The 7,846-nt window shown below is 40.7% G+C and overlaps 1 non-coding gene across 1 annotated transcript; it reads left to right on the top strand.

Moving 5' to 3' along the window:
- The first annotated feature begins 3,544 nt into the window (after window positions 1-3,544).
- LOC118154275 (U6 spliceosomal RNA) lies at window positions 3,545-3,653 on the top strand. Its single transcript, XR_004744156.2, has one exon. It is a non-coding gene; the product is annotated as a U6 spliceosomal RNA (small nuclear RNA).
- Window positions 3,654-7,846: the final 4,193 nt, after the last annotated feature.

Raw genomic sequence — 7,846 nt, 5'->3', positions numbered from 1 at the left:
TAAGTCTCATACCATGAATCAATTAGCATCTTCAGGGACTTAAGTCAATATTGTATAAGGGTTAGGAACTATTGGGTGGACTAAAACTAATGCCTCATTAACTCCCTTCAGATCCCGAAGAAATCTCTATCCCTCACCTGTTTCTTTACAGGCAGGATGCTAGGATGGAGACTGACAGGGTTGTAATAGTCCTTACTTTACAAACTTTTCTATCAGGGGCCCTCTTTTGCTTCAGGTCTCAAAGGATATTGTTTTTTCCATGGGTAAAATATTAACAGCTCTATCAGAAACTTCTTGTCCCAAACAGAAGAGTCTACTTGAGAAGTAATACATAGTGGAAGGAAGGTCTTTTCTTTATCTGTATTAAGTCAAGCACTTAGAGCTAGAAGTAGTGCCCCTTCCCAGCCTGATGCCTTTTTGTGAGGCTTTCCAAATTGAACTGTGGCCTGTAATTGGAAAAGGATCTTCCCAGTAAAGGAATAATGCACTCAGACATAAGATAGAACCTGTGGGAAAACATATAGTCCCCTACAGTGCAACCAAGGGGATGGGTGAATCACCTAATTTTTGGCTGGATATCAGTCTTATACCTTGTACAAGGTACAAGAGTTACCCAAGGCTCCTCTGTGGAGATGGTAAGGTGTCCAGTGGGAGCCATGGGGAACCTCAGTCCCGTCAGTTCTCTGTTGTCTTGGCCATTACAGGTTTGGTTGGCCCAGGTTCCCCTTGGAGCCTGAGGCAGTCTCTTTTCCAATGGCCCTCTTGCTTATGGTAGGCACACTGATTCTGGCCTAGGGGCCAGCAAGTTCAGGGGCCTTCCTCTGGGCAGCCCAGACACCAATCTTGCAACAATTCCTTTGTAATGCACAACCTTGAGGCAGCAGGTAGTTTAAGGCAGCCACTAACAACTGGGCTCTCTGGCTTTTTCTTTTGGTTTTCTTCACTTCCTCTGCTCTGTCCCTATTGTTGTAAACCCCAATGGCCATGTACAAGAGTCGACTCATGGGAGTTTGAGGTCCCATTTCTGCCTTTGGTAACTTCCTCCTAATGCCAAGGGTATATTAAGTAATAAAATGCATACCCAGGAGAGCTCACCTTTCCTAGGAGTTTGGGTCTACATTAGTGTATTTTCTGCGTGTCTCAACCAAACAGCCCTGAAATAGAGTGAGATTTTTATCTCCCTTCTGAGTGAACTTCTCTAACCTTGTCATAATTAACTGGCTTAACCACACATTTTTTTCATACCTCCTGTTAAACAAGTTGCCATGTGATTTCTGTGTTCCAGATCTTGGGAACCCCTCTGGTAATCCCATTGAGGGACCAGATCCAGAGCTGCATCTCTCCTCACATGATAAATGGCATGGTCTTAGTTACCAGTTGCCATTCCATTTGCATATTCATGAGCAGTACCCAGAATCCTTTGTTTCTCCTTTACAGTATAGCAGATAGACAGTAATATTTGCAAGTTATGCCAAGTTAAGTCAAAGAACATGATCAACTGAACAAACTTCTCTGTAAACTTCCCTGGATCCTCTGAAAATCAACCAAATTTCTCCTTGCATAAAGCCAAATCAGACATAGAAAAAGGCAACTGTCCAAGCACAGTGGCTCACACCTGTAATCCTAGTACTTTGGAAGGCTGGGACGGGTGGATCACTTGAGCCCAGGACTTTGAGACCAGAGTCAGGCATCCCAGAGTCAGGACAACAGAGGACCTCTCAAAATTAGAAAAGAAGGGGTTAGAAACAAACAAGGAAAGTGTCTTGCCTTACACTGAACAGAAACAATTGCCCAAATAGCTAAAGGAAAGACCACAAACACAACAACAAAATAAATGTAAAAGTAAAACATGGCAATCCTTAGAGACTAAAGAGAAAAAAGAAGGTCCAGGAGAAAGGGTGACAAGGACATGCCAGGTGTACTACCATTCTGGACACTCACATGATGGGGACAATGCACTACCAAGCCAGAGGCTCAGTTCCCATTTCCTGGTTCACCCAAAAAGGTTGATATTGAGGGGGAATGAAGGGAAGACTGACCTTTGTGTATGGAAGTCAAATGATGCCAATCTGTCTTAATTTAGAGTTTGGGTGAAGGTTTCCTTCAGGTTCCCTTGTCTTGTGAGTTGCCAAGAAAGATGATGGCTCTAAAAAGAGTCCTTGAGGTGCAACTCTGCAGCACAAACTGCCCTAGAGTTACAGCGCCATAATGTTACAGTTCCACAACTCTGATCTGCGCTGAGTCCCTTTGTCCCATTCATCATATTTCCACTGTTTGTCCCATCTGGGTCACCAGACTGATGCAGGCAAACCCTGAAATTAGAGCTCAGCTCAGGAGGGTCCTTGTCTTCACCCAGAAAAGAATTCAAGAGTGAACTGACAGTGAAAGAAAGCAGGTTTATTTGAGCAACAGTGTACAGCCACGTGACCACTCCATAGACAGAGCAGGGCTACCCCATAGGCACATTGGTCCAGAGTAGCATTCATGGATTGCTGGCTACCTATATTTATACCCATTCTTAATTACATGCTAATATGGGGTGGGTTATTCACAAACTTTACAGAAAAGGGGTAGAGAGTTCCCAGAATTATATAAGATAACTCTGGGTCATTACCATGGCATTTGTAAACTGTCATAGTGCTGGTAGGAGTGTCTTATGCAAATGCATTATAATTACTAGTCCTACCTGGCTTTGGCCAGCTTCTTTGCTACATACTTCTTTGCTACATACCATTTAGACCCTGACCAGTGCTCAGAAAACAAGTTCTGCTGATTTCCTATGTCAAAACAAACCAAAACATTAGTCGTGAGAATATTCTAGAAAGACAAGTTGGTAAGATACTGTAAAGACTCAAACAGAAATGTAACATAACGTATAAAGAATGAAACAAGAAATAGCAAGGAAATATAGCAAAGACATTAAATCAGTGTAAGTTAAGAGTTAAATGAACCCAGAGAGCAAATGATAAAGTCCTTTAAAAAGCACTATGATGGAAAGAATGGGGTATTCCTAGTGGAAGGTTGATCTCAAACTCCTGAGCTCATAGGTAATGTTTTGTTAGCTTTCCAGAAAGATTAAAAGATTATGCCCAAAATATTCCCTTGAGAAGTGGCAGGTGTAAGAGGGCTCTGGAAATCAGTAAGTAATCTAGCTTCAAAAAACAAATAATTTTTAAAAAGGAGTCTCTTCTTGAGGAGAAATGGAGATCCAAAACAGATAGGTTTGGGGGCATCAGAGCCTCCAACTGTTCTGCATCTGCAGAGGCAGATTCCCATGCAGTCTGGGCTCCTATTGGCACCGAGGCCATTAAGCCATCTCTGAGCCCCTGCTGGGGGCCACACACAGCCTGAATCCTCTCAGGAGTGTACTGCCAAGCACTGGAGAGGTTTAGTTTGGTTTTATTCTTATCATGATCATGTTTTATTAATTTATATTTTTCATTTCTCTGTAACATGAAGTCTATTTGTCATCCCTGAAATACCTTAAGCCAGATCTATACTGTTTTCACATACCATGTAATATTTGATGTGATTAAGAAAAGCTGTGCTTGCTCTGGCAGCACAAATTCTAAAACTGGAATGTTGCAGAGAAGATTAGCACATGGCCCCTGTACAAAGATGAAACACAAATTCATGAAGTGTAAAAAAGAAAGAAAAGGGCTGGGCGCAGTGGCTCAAGCCAGTAATCTCAGCACTTTGGGAGGCCAAGGAGGGCAGATCATGAAGCCAAGAGATTGATACCATTCCTAGTCAATGTGGTGAAATCCCGTCTCTATTAAAAATAGAAAAATTACCTGAGTGTGGTATCACGTGCCTGTAGTCCCAGCTACTCAGGAGGCTGAGGCAGGAGAATAGCTTAAACCTGGGAGGTAGAGGTTGCAGTGAACCGAGATTGCATCACTGCACTCTAGACTGGCAACACAGCAAGACTCCATCTCAAAAAAATAAAAAGAGAAAAAATAAAGTAAGTAAGAAAGAAAAGAAAAAGCAGTAAACTGGTGCAGGAACAGTTAACTGTAAAAGGTATCACTTTGAAGGCAATCCAATCTATTACCCTTCTACATTTCAACCTTACCACCTGATTCTAAATTTAAATACTTGCTGTTTACCAACAGGAAATTACAACTCCATTTACATGTGTCTCTGGGGGAAAAGCACGCAAAGAATAGCCACATCTTTATATATGCCAGGCAAATATCTGGAACAAAACAAAATGATTCTGGAATCCCACATGACATTAATATTTTAGGAGTGGAGCACAGGATCCCCAAAGAACAACAACAAAAAATCCCCAAAACTTTACATTATAGAAAAAGAAATTACATACACATCAATATTGATTAAGAGCAATATATCTCAAACTACTTGTGAAAAATCAGTTGGTTTTTGTTAGTTTTAATTCATTTCAGCCAATACTTTTGTGAAATAAGAGTTTATTTCTAGAAAAAATGGTATTACAGTAAATTATAGAATGCAAAATACAAGCCTCATTTTTTAAATTATTGATTGATTCAGCACAAATAAAATCACTCTAAAATTGCAGGAAAAGTTCCCACACACTTAGGCTCATCTCTATATTTAGTTCATGGCAGACCAGGTCACCAACCTACACTTGTTCAAGGACCATACTTTGAATGCACTGAGATAAAACATCTAAAAATGGAAATCTTAGCCTGGCACAGTGGCTCACCCTCCTAGTCCCAGCTACTCAGGAGGCTGAGGGAGGAGGATCTCTTGAGCCCAGGAGTTTTGGTTGCAGTGAGCTATAATAGCACAACTGTACTCCAGCCTGGGTGACAGAGCAAGACTCCGTCTCGTTTTGTTGTGTTGTGTTGTGTTGTGTTTTGAGACATGTCGCTCAGGTTGGAGTTCAGTCATACAATCTCGGCTCACTGCAACCTCCACCTCCCGGGCTCAAGCAATTCTCCTGCCTCAGCGTCCCAAGTACTAGGATTACAGGTGCACACCACCATGCCCGGCTAATTTTTGTATTTTTTTGTAGAGGCAGGGTTTAGCCATATTGCCCAGGCTGCTCAGGCAATCTGCCCGCCTTGGCCTCCCAAATTGCTGGAATTACAGGCATGAGACACTGTGCCTGACGGATACTCTGTCTCTTTAAAAAAAAAATGAAGAATGAAAAAATCATAAAAATTGAGATATTCCAGAAGCATATCGTGACATACAAATCTCCCTGCCTCACACTTCCATTATTTTTACAGTATTGGCCTTTTTGAAGTAGTAATAATACATAGTTTAAAAGGTGAACCGGGAGTGCAAGGTTTAAAAAAACAAGAATCCCCTGTATTTTCTTTCACTTCCCAACTCCCAATTCCTTCGTCCTTTCCTTCTGCATTCCTTAATAATAAGCATATGATGCTAGTTAAGTGACACGTCATTCCACATAATACAAATAATTATACAAATAGTCCAAATAATAATGATACACATCACCCAACTTAAGAAATAAAGCATCAATTCTACAGTTTTAGCGCTGTTACACTCCTTGATTTCTTACCCTCCTGCTGAAAGGGAAGCACATCCTGAATTTGGTATTACTATACCTTTTTTTTTTTTGAGACAGAGTCTTGCTCTGTTGCCCAGGCTGGAGTGCAGGTGCTCAATCTCGGCTCACTGCAACCTCCACCTCCCAGGTTTAAGCGATTTTCCTGCCTCAGCCTCTGGAGTAGCTGAGATTACAGGCACTCACCACCAAGCCTGGCTAAATTTTGTATTTTTAGTAGAGATGAGTTTTCAACATGTTGTTGGTCAGGCTGGTCTCAAACTCCTGACCTCATGAATCTCAGCCTCCCAAAGTGCTGGGATTACAGGCATGAGCCACCGTGCCCAGCCTTACATCTTTTGATACTTTTACTATTAGGTTACTGCAAAGGTAATTGCAGTTTTTGGGCCAGGAGCAGTGGCTCACACCTGTAATCCCAACACTTTGGGAGGAGGTCAGGAGTTCAAGACCAACTTGGCCAACATGGCCAAACCCTGTCTCTACTAAATGCAAAAATTAGCCAGGCATGATGGTGCATGCCTGTAATCCCAGCTACTTAGGAGGCTGGGGAAGGAGAATCTCTTGAACCTGGGTGGCAGAGGTTGCAGTGGGCCAAAATTGCACCACTGCACTGCAACCTGGGTGACACAGCGAGACTCTGTCTCAAAAGAAAAAAACCTAATTGCAGTTTTTCTGTCATTAAACTGCACCAGCCTAATAGATACGTCTATATTCTAAAACATGTTACTTTTCATGTTATTAAGTTTTATAAAAATGGTACAATACTTTGTGAAACTTATTTTTTTAACTTAACATTATGTTTTTGACAGTAATTCACAATGACACATCTAGCTATGGTTCATTAATTTCTTCTGTTGCACAGTGTCTCGTTATATGAATATACCACAATGTATGTCCCATTCTCCTCTTGGTAGACATTTGGGTAATTTCCCTTTTTTTTTTTTTTAATTGTTACAAACAATGTTACAATGAACTTTCTTGCAAATGTCTCCTCTTGTACATGTTAGGAGTGGTGGTGCTGAGTTGCAGGACATAGGCACATGAGCTTTAGATAGTGCCTACTGAGTCTCCAAAGTGCTTGTGCCAATTTACACTTACCTCTGCAGTGTATGAGAGTTCCCATTGCTCCATATGGCTACCAACATCTGAAATTGTCGGACTTTTCCATTTTCCCAATATGATGAATTTAAAATGGCGCTTTATTGCAGTTTAGTGTGCATTTCCCTGATTCTTAATGAGATTATCTTTTCATACATTTATTGCTCATTTTGGTTTCTTATTCTATGATTTACCTGTTTGACTTTTACCCATTTTTCGAGGTTTTATAAAATTATCAATTTTTGAGTTGTTTATATGTTCCAGATTCAAATACTTTGTCAATTATGTGTATTGCAAACATTTTTCCCCAATCTGGGTTAGACATTTCCTTCTTTTTTTTTTTTTTTTTTTGTAGAGATGGAGTCTCACTATGTTTCTCATGTGGTCTGGTCTTGAACTCCTGGCCTCAAGCAATCCTCTCACCTCAGCCTCCCAAAGTGCTGAGATTACAGACATGAGCCACCGCGCCCATTTTCCTTTCACCTTATTAATGATGGTTTTCAGAACCCAGGTGTTTTTAATTGCATTGATGTTAACTTTATCAACTTTTTTCCTTATGAGTTGTGTTTTTTATATTTTAGTAAATTTTTACTTTAACCCAAGAGTGTAGATCTATTCCCACATTCTAAAAGTTTTCTTAATAGGTTCCTGAATTCCACTTGGAATTTTATTTGGTCTGAGAATTCCAATTTTATTTTATTTTTATATATATGAATAACAAATTACTCACTTTTTGAAAAGTCTATCTTTTCTCCAGTTATCTGCAATGTTGCTGTATCATATATATTAGATATCAATCTATGGGTGTGTTTCTGTGCTGTGTATTCTGTTCTGATGGTCCAGTTATACATCTTTGTTTTCATGCTGTCTTTTTTTTTTTTTTTTTTTTTTTTGAGATGGAGTTTTGCTCTTGTTGCCCAGGCTAGAATGCAACGGCATGATATTGGCTCACTGAAACCTCTGCCTCCCGGATTCAAGCTATTCTCCTGCCTCAGCCTCCCGAATAGCTGGGATTACAAGCATGCGCCACCATACCCGGCTAATTTTGTATTTTTAGTAGAGATGGGGTTTCTCCATGTTGGTCAGGCTGGACTCGAACTCCTGACCTCAGGTGATCTGCCCACCTCGGCTTCCCAAAGTGCTGGGATTACAGGTATGAGCCCCTACACCTGGCCCCTAGACCACACTGTCTTAATTACCACATTTAATATGTCTTGTTGTGTGCTA

This window comes from Callithrix jacchus, chromosome 5, assembly GCF_049354715.1.
Source record: "Callithrix jacchus isolate 240 chromosome 5, calJac240_pri, whole genome shotgun sequence".
Taxonomy (NCBI): domain Eukaryota; kingdom Metazoa; phylum Chordata; class Mammalia; order Primates; family Cebidae; genus Callithrix; species Callithrix jacchus.
The sequence above is the reverse complement of the archived record's forward strand: the minus strand, read 5'-3'. Positions and strand labels throughout refer to the sequence as shown.